The following is a 16,081-nucleotide window of genomic DNA, read 5'->3' on the forward strand; positions in this document are numbered from 1 at the left end:
ACAGCCTATTATAACCTTAGAAGTTTCTTTTTTAAGATTTTATTTATTTTTAGAGAGAGGGAAGGGGAGGGAGAAAGAGAGGGAGAGACACATCGATGTAAAAGAGAAACATTGATCAATTGCCTCTCACGTGCACCTCAACTGGAGATGGAACCTGCTACCCAGGCATGTGCCCTGACCAGGAATCAAACCGGCAACCTTTCAGTTTGTGGGACAATGCCCAACCAACTGAGCCACACCAGTCAGGGCAGAAGTTTCCTGAGGGTAAGAATCAAGTCCTTCACAGCTTTTAGGATGCTTTTGTATACTCACCAATTCCCCAGTAAGTAATTTGTTGACAACCACTTCTAGAATGCTGTATTCTAAATCTCATTTCCCAGGAAGAATGCTCATGTCCATAGTGGCTAGGATCTGCAGCTAAGCACTTTTCATTGAGTATTAAGTTGTTTTCCACAGCCAGTGATGCCATCACTAAGAAATCTGTTTTTGACAGGTTAAATTACTTGAGTGGGGGAAAAACCCCTACTACTTCTATTTGTGGAAAAATTTTTATATGCTCTTGTTTACTATTTTAGCATTTACTAACAACAGTTAACTAATATTCTCCTCATGAGCTTCATGTTAGGCATAAAAGCTTGCCACAGTAGAGTTACCTAAACTAGAAAACATTCATACCATGGGTCCCAAGAAAAACCACCCAAGGGACCACATATTTATTTTATATCTTCCTGGCAAAAAGGATTGTTTGCCACAGCAAAGCGGGGAGAGGGCACCCACGCAGTCTAAATACGTGTGTAACGGGGCAGAGAAAACTGTATTCACTGGAAGTCTTTTCAGAAAGGGTATCATTTTAGGTGGGAGAAACTCCCTGAAATTGAACTTGGGGTAGAAGGAAAATCCTTGAGGGATGAGAGTAAGAACAGAACTGTTCAATTGGAGAAAGGGGAACATTTCCCTGGCTAATGGGGGCACAGTGCTGGAACACGCAAAGAAAAGAAATTAGTCAAAAGGGTAAATTTCAGATAGTGAAAGGTCTCACACTGCATAATGTGATCTCTACCCAAAGACCTTCAATTTCCAGTAAAAGTGCTAGGGCCATATAAAGCTGGAGGGCCTATGGATTTTTTTGGTGTGGAAACCATTGAAGCAGCAGGATTTGACGTTTAAACTGGAAGGGCGAAATTGAATTGGGAAAGTAGGTCATCTATTGAGAAAGTATTTGAAAAAAGTTTACCCAGACCTATAACCAAAAGAGAGGGTACCATAGCAAAATCGGGTTACAAAGAACAAACAAGTAATCTACCCAAATACAGGGGAAAAGATGAGAATAAAATAACAGCACTTCTAAGTACTTCACTAACATTCTCTCTTTTAATCTTCACAATCCTAGGAGGAATGCTCTCATTACCCTCGTTTTTCAGATGAATTCTCCACCATTCAGAGATTAACACCTTGCCTAAGGTACAACACTAGAAAGTGCCAGAATTGGGGCTTACATTTAGGTCCTTCTGTCCCCAAAGCCCATGCTCTCAGCTACTACCCTACCCTCTCACACTTTCCACTTTAGTTCCAGAATGACTATGCTATAAAACTCTATTAAATATCTATAAATATTCCCAGTGGGAATAGAGGAAGCATGCTGAAGAAAAATGCTATTCAGCAAGACCAGGTCTTTGGAAGGATAATACAAACAAGGTCACACCACATGCTAGTGAGTTAAGTCAAAATCAATTATATTCTCTATCAAAAACATTCAAAGTTGTTAGAATGCTTTTTAAAACACAATATGTCCCGGGCTGGTATGGCTCAGTGGATTGAGCGCCGGCCTGCAAACCAAAGGGTCGCAGTTCGATTCCCAGTCAGGGTACATGCCTGGGTTGCAGGCCAGGCCTCCAATAGGGGGGCATGTGAGGGACAACCACACATTAATGTTTCTCTCCCTCTCTTTCTACCTCCCTTCCCCTCTGTCTAAAAATAAATCAATAAAACACAATATAGATTTGGGGTCTTAATCGCCAGACATTCTGAATCATGATCTCCTAGGATGGAGCCTTGGGGGTACTTCCAACAACTTCCTGAAGTATTTTTATGTAGTCAGCGGGGCTCTATGCCTCTGACCAAACAGGTGCTGGTCCCAAGTGAACATTCACTAGCCTGTGATAAAACAAGAAAAATGAGTATTTTTCAGAAAGTTAAATTTACTCAATTTAAAGAACTTAAATTCAGTACTTTCTTGCACTGAATTAAGGCCTTCATATGTCTTTTGGTGTTAAAATATCCTTTTATAGAATGATATTAATAAGAATGTTTTTACAATCCTTACTTTAAAAATATTGTAATTGTATGTTGTCCTACAAATATTTTTGAAAATTTATTAGACTGTGAAATCCTAAAGATTGAGTATCTCTGATCTAATCACTTTTGGAAATTGTTTACAATGTGCAGCCGAGCTTCAGAAGCACTGGTCTAGTCTGTAGGATCTAGCTGTACATTTCTTTTCCTTACTCAGTCTTTTCTGAAAGAAAAGGGGAACAAAACAGGAATGTTTCCAAGTAGGGGGACTGTCCAGTCCACTGCCTGCAATACCAGTTATTCATTCCTTCAACAGTCAATGCTAAACTAGTTGATGGACTTGAAAAACTGAGGCAGTTAGCAGTAGAACAACAGAAATTAGGTAGCGGGCAAGCAAGAAAAACTTGCTGAAGCAAATCTCTGCGAGAAGGTGTGGCTATCAGAGTTTGTTCTCTCTTCAACTTGAAATTTCAATATGATGCCCAAGTTTAGAACAGTTATCTTTGTCTATATAAAAAATAATTTAAGAAATATGTGTATGTATGTGTATCATATACATGTATATATGTGTGTGTAGGTATATATGTGTATATATCTATCTATTCCTTCATAGCTGTCTCCTGTGTCCAGTTTCTATGCCAGGTCTATGATTTTGGCTTTCCTTTTTCATCTGCAGAGGGATTACAAGAATTACTAGTATTATCTCAAACAATGCAATGACAAATCACTAGATAATTAAAAATTCATAACACTTCTGATGTTTTATGCAGCAGACTATATTTTCCAACATTCCAATAAGATAAAATAATTCCAGTGATTTCTTTTTTTAAAAAAAGTTTCTTACTCTCTTAAACTACTGTTTTCAAAAATTTCAAGAATACTTTTAAAAACACACAGAACTTTCAATTTAATAAGCACTCAAAGTTATTTGACATTTTAAAAAAATTACTGCACCCTTCTAAAGCAAGGCTAAATGGTAAAAGGAACATATAAATTACCCCTATTTTCATGAGATTAATCACTAAATCCTATCTGATCAGACTCCCCTAGTCTCCATGTCTTGCAAACGAAACAATTTCTCACTTGATATTTGGCTAGGACTTACAATCATGAAAAAAGAACTGTGTTGTGTCACTGTGTGTTACTAATTACCTGAACACAACATTATGCTGGCAGCAGACGGTTGAATCTTTCATGCTTTGCTCCATAACCTATACAATACTCCCAGACTAAACTCTTTCAGAACTAGATTTCTCGTATGTACAATTAGTATACAGCAGTGGTTCTCAAAATTAAGCCTCTGGCCCAGCAGCATCAGTACCACCTTAGAGAGGAATGAGTTAGAAATGCAAATTCTCAGGTCCCACCCTGGACCTGTTGAATCAGAAATTCTGGGTGGGGCCCAGAAATCTGTGTAGTAATAAGCCCTCCAGGTGATTCCAAAGTGATCTAAATTTGAGAACCACTAGTATACAGCAAGCAGAAAAATGTGTTTCTTTTTGTGGGTCCGAAGCCAGGGGTACTGCATAGTAGTCTTAATATGAAATAAAAACATGCAATTTAAAAACACAATTTCCTAACAACTCCCACCCTCAATCAAATATGTTTTATTTTTATGAGTTAAATAAGAAAACAAGTTGCAATGAGAGATTTCATTTACAATGTATACTTAGGCATCAGTACCCATCCAGCCTGAATACATACAATACATTTTCATACATCTAAAGTTTTAAAAAAGGATCTTCATATAATGTAAGCCTCAGACACTTTAGGAATTCTATAATAAAACATCAACTAGGTCTGAATATATCAAACTTATTAGAGAAGTAAAGTGGAATTATTTGTTCCATCTTAGAACTGCATTCAACAGGGAGTTAAAATTTAGGATATTTTTTACCTTGGTACTTCCAAGTTAATAAAATTAAACCAGAATACCCATTCTTCAAAAGCTTCTAGCACAGCAAAGTTTTACTGCATAACTTCTTGCTTTCAGCGAGAATAAAGCAGAGCCCTGTAAGCACACTGGATATCTTCGAGACTGCAGAACTGAACAGTTACATCTGCTCAACATTAAAACAAAGGTCCTGTAAACCCTCAGATAATGAGTGTAATACCACAGTACTAACTTTGGTAATAAAAAGACACCAAAGACACCACTATCAAACTAAAGTTAGCTCTCACTAGATAGTTACACTCTTTTCTGCTCCTAGGTACACTAAAATCACTGAGGGAATGGCATTTTAAATGTTGGGCAAGATCAGTCTATAGTCCACACAGCACCTACTTTCAAGAAGCAGGTAATTCCTATGCAAGTGTTCCAGAGCACAAAGAAATGAAGAGTCCTCTAATGGTTATTATATAGATAACTCAATATATTAAAAAGAACAAAATAAGCACAAAAGAAAACTATAGGCATATTTTTATGCTACGAACATATATGTTCAAATAAAACATGGGCAAATAAAATCAGGCAATTATTTAAAACAAAACCACTTTGATCAAATAGTGTTCGGCCCAGAAATGCAAGATGGTCTAAAATTGAGAAATATAAAAATATATTTTATCATGTTAGGCAAAAGGAAAAACAAAACTACATGAGCATCTCAACATTTGCCAGAATGTGCTTTAAAAATACATTTAAAAAATCATTTTAGAGCCCTGACTGGTGTGGCTCAGTTGTCTGGGTGTCATTCCACAAAGCAAGAGGTCACCTGGTTGACTCTTCGTCAGGGCACATGCCTGGGTTGTTGGTTCAGTCCCTAGTCAGGGTGCGTGCAAGAGGCAACCAATCCTTGTTTCTCTCTCATATTGATGTTTCTTTCCCCCTCTCTCTCTCCCTCTCCCTTCCTCTCTCTCTAAAAATAAATAAATAAAATCTTTTAAAAATCACTTTAGAAAGGAATGCAATTTTTAAAAAAGGAATAAAACCAAGTTTCTTTAAGGCAATCAATATATTTACATAAGCATCTCTCTGTCTCAAAACTTTTTTGCATTCCCATTAAATATAAGAAAAAGATTAGGAACATGCACTACAATGACTACTTGTAACTTTGAATGTTACCATCCAATGCAATCTGTCAAGAACACGAGGGATAACTACCACAAAGAAAGAGGCAAGATTATCCTTCTTTGCCAATATGATTTCCATTTTTCAGCAAGTCTAAGATTCATTTGAAAACTATCAGTAACAGTAAGAGAACTTGATAATAAGACTGGTTGCAAAATAAACATAGAAAATAAACAGCTTTTATATAAACCAGCAACCAGTTAGAAAAAAAGAAAAAAAGACTGAAACTAAAATAACACATACACACACACAAAATCTATAATTCTTCAGAATAAACCTAATAAATGTATAGAACAAAAAGCAATTTATTGCAAGAATTTTCAAATGACTTGAATATGCCTGACTGGTGTGGCTCAGTGGGTTGGGCATCATCCTGAAAACCGAAGGGTCTCTGGTTTGATTCCCAGGAGAGGCACATGCCTGAGTTGCTGGCCAGGTTGGGGGCATTCAAGAGGTAACCAACCAATTGATATGTCTCTCACACACTGAAGTTTCTCTCCTTCTCTATCTCCCTCCCTCCCCCCTCTCTAAACATACATACATACATAAATAGATCTTTAAAAAATGACTTGGATAAATGGATGGACATACTGTAAAATACTAATTCTTCCTAACTTAATCTAAAGCTTTTGTTAAATTCTGATAAAACCTTCAAAAAGAATTTCAACAGTGTTTAAAAAAGAATTTCAACAAAATGTTTAAAAAAATAAGGAGAAATATAAAATTAATTGAAACAGCATAGAATGAGCATAGAAATAAACATGTCAATGGAATATAAAGCCCAGAAATAGGAATTTGGTCTTTGTTGTAAGTTGAATTTCACATAGTGGAGAAAGAATAATCATTGAGACAATCAGTCAGCTGTTCAAAACTGAGGGTTGGAGAGCAAATAAAACACAAACTGCCTACCTTCAGACAAACATAAATTACATATAGATTAAGATTTAAAATGTTAAAAAAATGCATTTAAATAAATATTTTTAACTTTGGCATGGGTGAAAGTCTTTCTTAATAAGCCATAGAAGTGAAAAGTCACAAAAGAAAAAACATGTGAGTACACTACAGGAAAAAACAATGCTTTCATTTAGGAAGGTAAGAAAAATAAAGTGGCAAATTACTTTCTGGGGGGAAAGTATTTGCAATCTCAAAACAATTAAAATGTTTATGTCCTTAGGTAATAAGGAAATCTTAAAAAAAATACTTTTAAGACAAATGCTTCAATAGAAAATAGACAATGAGGAAACAGGCAATACTCAAAAAATTAAAATGGCCAATAAGCATATGAGTAAAAGTCATTAGAAATCAAAGAAATGTAAATTAAAAGTGAGATTTTTTTTCTGCCTAAAGACCAGCAAAGATAACAAATTTGGAAGGAAATTAGAGTTTCCTCAACTGTGTGTGGGACTATAAATGTAAGCAGTTTTTCTGTAGGATAATTTGAAAATTTATATTAAAACTGTTTTGTACCATCAACCTCAAGAAATTCTACTTCTAGGAATTCAGCGCAAAAATACTTGCTTAAGTCTGCTAAAATGCATGTACAAGGAATTTCACCACAGGGGTGGCAATAGTTAAAAATACATATCCAGTTATTAAAAAGGATGCCAGAATGTATTTGCTGCCATAGAAATAGTCCCAAACTATAGTAAATGAAAAAAAGACTATATATTATGATTCTTTTTAAAATTTTTTTATGCATAAAAATGGTCCAAAAAGTAAAAGAACTGTAATGTTTTGAGTGGCAAAATTAAAGATCATTTTTTCCTGAGTAATTACAAAAAACATGGTTTATTTTATAATCAGGAGAAATGTTACTTTCATTTATATTTATTTAAATCTTTCTCATGTGTGTTTCATGTAGATTAGAGGGCTTGGATACCTGTTTCTTGACATAGTTAAGCCCACTTTTGGGATGTATACTAGACAAAGCTTCCCTACCACTATTTTTTAAAAAAGGTTCTCCTGTGGAAAAAAGTTATTAAGTTTAAAAGTATGAAAAGCATGATTACAACTGAAAATAATATGTATGCATATGAAAAATACTACAAGTGAATATGAAAAAGTAAGCAGCTATTAAAGCAATGGGGACTGCCATATGGGAACATTTTAAATTGTTTTATTGTTCTCAAATTATTTTTTAAATATACAAAATGTTTAAAAGAAAAAAAATGAGTAAAAGAAAAAAAAGGCTGCCAACCACTTCTTGAGGCTACTCTTTCAATTTTTGCCACTGCTTCTATATATTAGTAGGTACCAAAAAGATGGGCAGCCCCTCTGATCCTTTCACCTTCTATCTTATAACGTCAATTCATTCATTCATTCATTCACTCACTCACTCACTGATTTTATGAAAAGGTAATACAAATACATGATCCAAAAATTTTCAAAAAATATATAAATAGCCCTAGCTGGGTCGCTTAGTTGGTCAGAGCGTCACTGTGTACCAAAAACTTGAGGATCTGATCCTCAGTCAGGGCACATACCTAGGTTGCAGGTTCAATCCCCAATCAGGGTGCATCTAGGAGTCAACTGATTGATGCTTCTCTCTCACATCGATGTCTCTCTCTCTCTCTTTCTCACTCTCTCTTCCCCTCTCTCTAAAATCAATAAACATATCCTCAGGTGATGATTAAATACATATATATGTATATATGTATATATACGAGGTCTGTCCAGAAAAAGCCCAGCCATTGTTAATATAATGAGAATGGTTTGTGCAACATCGATGTAACCTGGCAGCCAAGGAGAATTGACTGGAATATGCACGTGTGAACAATGACAACTTCATTGTACTACTAAATGGGGGGGGGGGGTAGACACAGTTGAGTGAACGTGTGTGTTTTGTGGCCATCACATTCAAAACGATTTATTGAGTAGAGTGACAAATCTGTATCAAATTTTGCGTTAAGCTTGAACTTTCGTCCACATAAACTACTTGGATGACTCAGGAGGCCACAGCTATGGGCAACTGGTGATTAGCAGCTTTATGAGGACAGTGTGCCCACTCACGCATCACATCTCCTGCAGAACTTTTTGGCAGAATATCAAATCACCCAGGTAACTCACCTCCCATACAACCCAGATTTGGTGCCCTGCAACTACTGACTTTTCCCAAAACTAAAATCACCTTTAAGAGGGAAAAAATTTCAGACCATCAATGAGATTCAGGAAAATATGATGGGGCAGCTGATGGCGATTGAGAGAACTGTGTGAGACCCCCAAGGTGCCTACTTTGAAGGGGACTGAGGCGTCACTGTCCTGTGTACAATGTTTCTTGTATCTCTATCTTCTTCAATAAATGTCTTTATTTTTCATATTACATGGCTGAATACCTTCTGGACAGATCTCATATGTATATGTGAATATATGTAAAGAAAAGCCCATTTCTGCTTCTTATATAACACTTCAGAATTTCTCTTCGCAATTATAGGCAAATATGACTGTATATTTTTATTATACCCTTCTTTTTTTCTCATCACAAAAAGTATACGAAGTATATTATTCCATACCCTATTCCTTTGTAAAAATCAAAACATATCTTAAAGCACTTTTACATGAGTACATAGATCTTCCTCATTCTTTTTTACAACTATACAGTATTCCATGGTTTGGATGTACCAAAGCTTATTTAACCAGTTCCTTGTTAAAAAACACTAGAGTCATTCCTATCATGCCATTACAAACAGTGTCAAGCATAACTGTGTACATATATCAAGTTCATTTCTGAATGTGCTTTTGATGAAGCTTCTGAAGTGATTCAGGATATTAAATCATCCCAAAGTCACACATTCACCAGGCTGAGAAGATAGCACCTTTTCTAGTTCTCATTATACTAGCAACATGTAGCAAAAGACTTAATAACTACTTGAACCACGCAATTGTGCTTTTAGGCAGGGCTCCTCAACCCCAGGGGCTCTTAGGAACCGAGCCGCATAGCAGGAGGTAAGTGGTAGGTGCGCTAGTGAAGCTTCTGCTCACTCTATTGCCTGAGCTCTGCCTCCAGTTCCCCACAACTTCCATCTGTGGAAAAATCCCCACAACTTCCATCTGTGGAAAAATCTTCCACAAAACTGGCCCCTGGTGCCAAAAAGGTTGGGGACTTCTGCTTTTAGGGGATATATGTCATAAAAATAAGGTGACTAAACAAACACCCAAGATGAACCCATTTCTAATACAAAAAATGCATACAGTGAAACCTTAGTTCTTGAACTTAATTCATTCTAGAAGGCTGTTTGAGAAGCAGCTTGTTCAAAAACTGAATCTCCTTTGCTTGTAGCCTAAGAGATGCGTGACTCGTCATACAAGTATCAGAATGAAAGGGTTAATGGGTGGAGAATCAAAGTTTTGTTTGACAACTGAGACTTTTCCATGGACAACTTGGTCGAGAACTGTGAATAAACTGAGAACCAAGGTTTGATGGTATATGTCTATATATGCACAGACAAGAATATGCATAGAGAGTCTAAAATATATCCATCAAAATGTTAACCACTGTCTCAGTATGGTGATCTATGGAGAGCTTTGTAGCCCCCCCATCCCATTTTGTCTATCAATGCTTTAGAATTTTATATATTATTTTTGTAATATAAAATTAAAAATTAAAATTAAAATGTTAATTCAAATTAAGCTGGATACATTTCTTTAGTCTGTCTTTTATTTCTGTAGTACTTCAGAGTTTATAGAGTATGTTTATGTATACCACTTAATTCTTAAACTAACCCTATGTATCTTCATTTTATCAAAAAGGAAACGGAGGCAACAGATGATCAGGTAGCTGTGCCCAAGGTTGTTCAAATAGAAAACTGGCAGAGACATATTTCAAACCAACATCTTCTGAGTCCAAATTCAGTGAGCTATCAAAGATACGATCATTTCTTCCTTAATTTCAACAATTCCTCAGGAGTTACTTAAATAATCAGAATTGGCAGATGAACTAAAATTACATAGTATAAGGCCTCAGTCCCTCATGCTCATATAACCAGATCATACTGAAAGGAGAACATTGGCATACAACTCCAAAAACTGCAGAGTCAGAAGAGGACATGGATTTTCAGAATGTTCTTTAATGAAATACCTGACTGGCAAAATATATGTTCAATATGGCCTAATATGAACAAATAACAAAAGCAGTATCCTCTCAAGTTGGAAGATTCTCACTTTCAAGACAGCCTTTGCCTTTGCGCGCAGCACTGACTTCTGTTCAGGTTTTGCAACACCCCAGGGGTCTCCAATTGTAATTTCATATTATGAATAAGCCATACTTTTCAATGGGAGAGGATGATAATAACTTGGTTAGAGTATATTCTTTCTTTCCAAATGTCTCTCCTTCTTTCCTATAAGGCTATACAGATTATTTTACAATGTACATGGAGAGAGCATTGATAAATCAAGGTTTGGTAAAAATATATTTTAATTCATCTTTCCTCAAACTATGTCTCATATAATTCTGTTGCAAAAGATGTTTAGGTATGCTGTGGGCGTGGGGGCAGGGGTGGGAGGGGGAAGGAGGAGAAGCCAGGGTTAAATGCAATGTACCCCTTTTAGAGATCCACAGTTTACAGTGGACAATAATATAATAAAGGCTCTAGAGAAGTCTAGCATTACAGAAACCTTTGGTTAAACTAGTTTATTTTGACACAAAATTCTTCTACTATGACATAACTATTCACATTTTGTGTTCAGAACAACTGTTTGAATAAATATAACTATTAATTAAAACTCACAACAGATACAGCAAAAATGGATAGTTCTTAAATCTCCTACCACAAAATATGAATTCTTCAACAAGTCCCTAATTTCAGTCCAATGAACTCCTTCTTCTAGTTCAATTATCACCTCATTTAAGAAAATTTCTCCCCAGTGCTTCTTACATTACTAACTACTCCCTTTTCCTTATAACATTACCTTACTTATCACATGAAAAATCAGTCAGTCCATCCCTCTGTCTCCTTGCTAGTCTGTGAGCTCTGTGAGGATAAAGTTTGATTATATTTTGAACACCTTGAACAGTATAGGACACACATGAGCTACATGATGAAGTAAATAATTTCATTGCAGCATAACAATTCCACGAGTTCAACGCTTGTATTTCTAAACTATTACTGATACCCTGCCAACAACTGGAGAAAGTTTCTCCTGAAAATTTACATTCACAACTGAGTAGCTGTGGTCATAGTTAACTCAGTTCTGTTGCGATATGCTCTCTGGCCAAGTCCACACATAGTTTTTTCTTAGTGTTTGTTTGTTTAAAAAAAAAAATCTACGGGGAGTGTTCAGTACCCTTCATTATCTTTTTATCTCTCTGTGCCTTTGCACCTGCTGGTCCCTGCTTAGCATGCTGTCTCAAAATTTTATTCACTGGGAAGACATTCCGACTTACCCTTTAAGAACCAGCTTAAACAAAACCTCCTCTGGGAAGACTTCATATCTTCCCATCCTTTCAGGAAGAGTTAGGAATTCCTCAAGTCATATATTTGTGCATCTATTAACATATAACAGGCACTGTACTAAGTGCCAAGGACAGAAGAACGAATATATGGATCCTGCCTCATGGAGCTTAGTCTAGGAAGGAAGACAGCCATACGAACAAAATAACCACACAATAATATTAAATGCCATACCAAAAGAAAGATTTATGCAATATTGTGACATGTGTCAATTACTTTGTTAGGTGCTTTAGTGAACATTATCTATGACTGTGTGGTAAGTATTTGAATAGAACAGACGTTCAGGAAACTCTAAGGATAGATGTAGTCTCAATTGTATTCTGAAGAAACTATATCCAAGGGGTTCCTTTTGTATATACTATAGTCTGTGGGACAGATAATGCTTGAAACCAATCCTACTTTTTTGGCCACAAAAGACTGGACCAGGAGTCAGAACCCAATCTAAGGATAGGCTGAATTTGAAGGAGATCATTTAGGACACAGCTTGGCTCAAAAGGAAGTGTTCATGCACAGAGCAGAACAGAAATTTTCTGGAAGTCAGTATTGTAGAGGATGTAAAGTGGGAGGGGGCACACTAGGTTTCACCTTGGTCAAGTTACGCTATAATTCCAAACTGGATCTCTCCAATGAGCTCTAGATTGTTAGTTATCTGTCCTTCTTACTTGAATATAACATCTATAAGGGCAGGAGCTTAATCTCTAATTTGTTCGCCACAGTCTGGAACTGACCCTGACTTATAGTAAGTGCTTAATTATAAAACTGTTGAATAAATGAGTAACTGAATGAACTCTAAAAGAAGCTAAAGAATCCACAGTGGATGAAGGGGTGGAGGGAGTACCAGAATATAGACTCCAGGGATCATTTACAAGTACAGTTGATCATTATTATTTGTGGATTCTGTATTTAAGAATTTGCCTACTTGTTAAAATTTATTTGCAATCCTAAAATCAATACTCATGGTACTTGTGCAGTCATTCGCAGACATGCACAGAACAGCAAAAATTTTGAGTCACCCCTCACATTTCCAGCTAAAGTAGAACAAAGCAGTTGTTCTCTGCTTTCTTTCGGCTCTCATACAGAGATGACTAAAGGACACAAACGGTAGGGGGCAGTGCAGTGTAGTGCAAGAAGCTTTGCCACTGGAGCCAGTAAGAAAGGGTTTGAATCCTAACTCCCACACCTATTAGGCGGCAGCCTCATACAAGTCACTTAACACTTCTGAACCTCATTTTCTCTTTTGTAAAAATAAAAAAACCAGAATCTACTAAGATGAGTTGTATTTAGTATTTAAGTGATAATCTATGTGACGCATGCATATGTATATGAACATATGTTCCCTGCGAGTGATGGCTCTGTATTTGCTAATTTGGTGGTCTAGGTGACTTTATAGAGCATAATTACTGCGAATAATGAGAATCAAATGTAATTATTTATAACAAAATAACAGAAATATATAGAAAAGAATTAATTATCTGGATAAAGTGGAGTCCAGTAGCAAGCTTCAAGACTTTGAAATGGGACCTCACCGGGCACACATGCTGTGGAAGAGAACAACACCTATGGAGGGAAGCCAAAGTGTGTGAAATAAATAGGTAGGTTCAGGGAAATGGCCCTTCAGAAAGTCTAAAACAGTAGGAGATGTGGCAGGGTTCTGACAGGAGGTCACACAGCTTCTCTGGGCCCTGTTCACATCCTGAACGTCAGAACCTCTCCACCTGCAATTTAATTCTTTGTTTACAGATCTTCTTTCCATTAAACTGTGGGCTCCTTAAAGGCAAGATCTCTAGGAAGAAATCAAAACTATAGTCCTTTAAATTTGCAAACAAGTAATTAAAAGTACAAATCCACATGAAAAGAACATACAAAAATAACTTTGGATTCCAACTGCAGCCTTATACCAACTCACAACAGTGACGCACTCACAGATTTGCTATTTGTCCAGGACTTTTCTTTTTGACTGCTAATAATTCTGTCATAAATTCTTTTTACTGTTCTAAACACCTGGGCATTTATTGGAACTTTAAGATCTTCCTCTTTTTAGTATGATTTATTAATAGAGCTCAAGCATATGGTCCATTAGACAATGTTGCCTACTCATAGCAAAGATTCCTTTTAATTCACTCTACTAGACTTACTACTCAATATACAAGATACAGTCTTACCATACAGGGAAGCATATTGATATATATTTACAAATAGAGTAAGAAAAACAGTACCAATTTTTTCACAGAAGCTTGCAAAATTCTGGCCAAAATAGCATGCACATGATATTAAATTCACTGCTTACAATTCACCACTCAGAACTAGGAAAAACAATTCCAATTTATGTTAAATCATGAAACTAAGCACTGTAATACATGTATTTTCTCTCTTCTACGTGCACTCTCATATACACGCAGCCTAATGGGCCCATCAGGCTTATCCCAATCCTTCAATTTCCCCCATTCCCCAAAAACAAAGCCCTCAGTTAACAAAACCTTCCAACACGTAGGTTGATATTTTTAAAAGTCTCTAAAGTCTCAATCAAATCTTAGTATGGCAAATTACTTTTTCCCCATCAAATTCTTGGTATAATTTTATTTAGGCACAACGTAGTTTGCACTATTATCTAGAACATATGGCTAAAATCAACACTATTGAAATCCAGACTGATATAACTATGAAGGTGAATACAAATTCTCTGTGAAAGAGGAATAGAGAATGTCATTTTAAAACAGTTTCAGTACTATATTATCCATAGGCTGGGTGTGATCAAATCACATTGTGCCATACAGATAAAGTATGTTCTATACTTTATGACAAACTAGAGTGGTCAGGCCCTCACACTGCAAATTCTCTGACACTCCAGTTAAGCTGTTTAAAATGTCATTCAATTCTACCTACTTAAAAATAATAATGCATGTTAAATTTCTTGCTGCCGGTAAATCCTTCTCAACTGCATTTTCAGAAATTATCACCAAAACAACTGTACTGAGACAAAGTAATGACCCAATGCCATTTTAAGGAAGACAAGAATGGTTTGCCATTTACAAAACCTATTAAAGTTTCCAACCTTGTAAAGCTCCTTGTGCAGTGTAGTCTGCCTCTCTGGTGTTCACCTTCCAGCTGCCTGGAAGGGGCAAGCGGAAAATGTTAGTTTCCATGAGGGATGAGCATGAAATGTTGGGGGTGGGAGGAGGGTAAAGGACTCACTCGCGTTAGGGAAGGAAGAAGAGACATGGCCAAGGTCCCTAACTCAAATTAGGTATCAAGAATGAGGGCTGGAGTAAAGAGAGTGGAGGAAGGAACAGAAGAAACGCAAAAAAACCGCACAGGAAGGAGGGGATGGTCGGGAATGGGGGAGGGGCAAAAATGCGCAACCGCGGGAAAGGGGATCGGGAGATGCAGCGCTGGTTAATTTGCCTAGCAGTGTTGCACTGAGGGAGTAAAGGGACTTCCATGCCAGAGATTTCAGTCCGACTGTTAGAAGGGGGTTGGGGGTCGAAAGGGAGCTAGGGAATTTGGGAGGTGGGAGATGAATAGCGCGCCTTTGAGGGAAGAAAAAGACTAAAGCCCCGCGCTTCCAAGGGCGAAAGGGGAACCTCAGCTGGCGCGACGTGGGACCCGCCGGCTTACCCTCCCCACTGGAGCTCGTGCGGGCGCGCACCGCCCCTCATAGCCCCGAAGGTGGCGGAAAGGGAGGCGCGGGGCTACCCCTAAACCCGGGGAGCGGCGCTTCCCGCGGGTCCCTTCCCCGCGACCGGGGCGCCTTCGCCCACCTGGGCTGACTTGAAGCCTCTCCTTCAGACCCTACCCCGCCGCTCTTTTGAGAGCCTCAGCTGTCTCCGTACAGGTCGTCGTCGCCAGAACAGTCTCGGCCTCCAGTACCAAAGCGTGAGCCTCAGCGCGGAGAAGCACTCGCCAGGTTGCCTCTTTCAGCTCACTGACTCCTCACCCCACCCCCGAACCCAAGCCATTGGTTGCTGGGCACCGCCCTATTCGTCTATTGGACTGAAGAGGATGCCGCTCAGTCACCTATAAGGGCACGGGTGGTGCTTATTGGCTTAAATGTGAACTAGTTACCGCCCACTCCTTCACAAGTCCCAGCTTCTGATTGGTATTAACATCTGTCTCTTCTCTCCCTTCGTTCTTTCCCTCCAGGTGGGGGCGCCTCCTTGCGGGAGATCTGGCTCTTATTGGCTGAAAGGACGCTATGCTAGTCCTGGACAGGCAGTGGGCCAAGGCGTTGGGCGTCTGGATAGGAGGAGCCCAAGGCACAGCACCTCTGCGTTTGTTT

At 37.8% G+C, this 16,081-nt stretch overlaps 1 protein-coding gene across 8 annotated transcripts in view; it reads right to left on the reverse strand.

The window, feature by feature from the left end:
* The window catches only part of PAIP2B (poly(A) binding protein interacting protein 2B), a 28,642-nt gene extending 12,913 nt beyond the window's left edge, over positions 1-15,729 (reverse strand). The window contains exons 1-3 of one of the 8 annotated variants that reach the window (XR_008530298.1): positions 15,599-15,729; positions 14,858-14,914; positions 7,920-7,956 (exon numbers count right to left, since the gene is read on the reverse strand). The gene's annotated coding sequence lies outside the window, so the exon portion shown is untranslated. The other 7 variants (XM_054586823.1, XM_054586820.1, XM_054586822.1 and 4 more) reach the window with 7 other exon arrangements.
* Positions 15,730-16,081: the final 352 nt, after the last annotated feature.

The sequence above is a fragment of the Pteronotus mesoamericanus genome, unplaced genomic scaffold, assembly GCF_021234165.1.
Source record: "Pteronotus mesoamericanus isolate MK-2021 breed Mesoamerican mustached bat unplaced genomic scaffold, CSHL_Meso_final contig_98, whole genome shotgun sequence".
In the NCBI taxonomy this organism is placed as follows: Eukaryota; Metazoa; Chordata; class Mammalia; order Chiroptera; family Mormoopidae; genus Pteronotus; species Pteronotus mesoamericanus.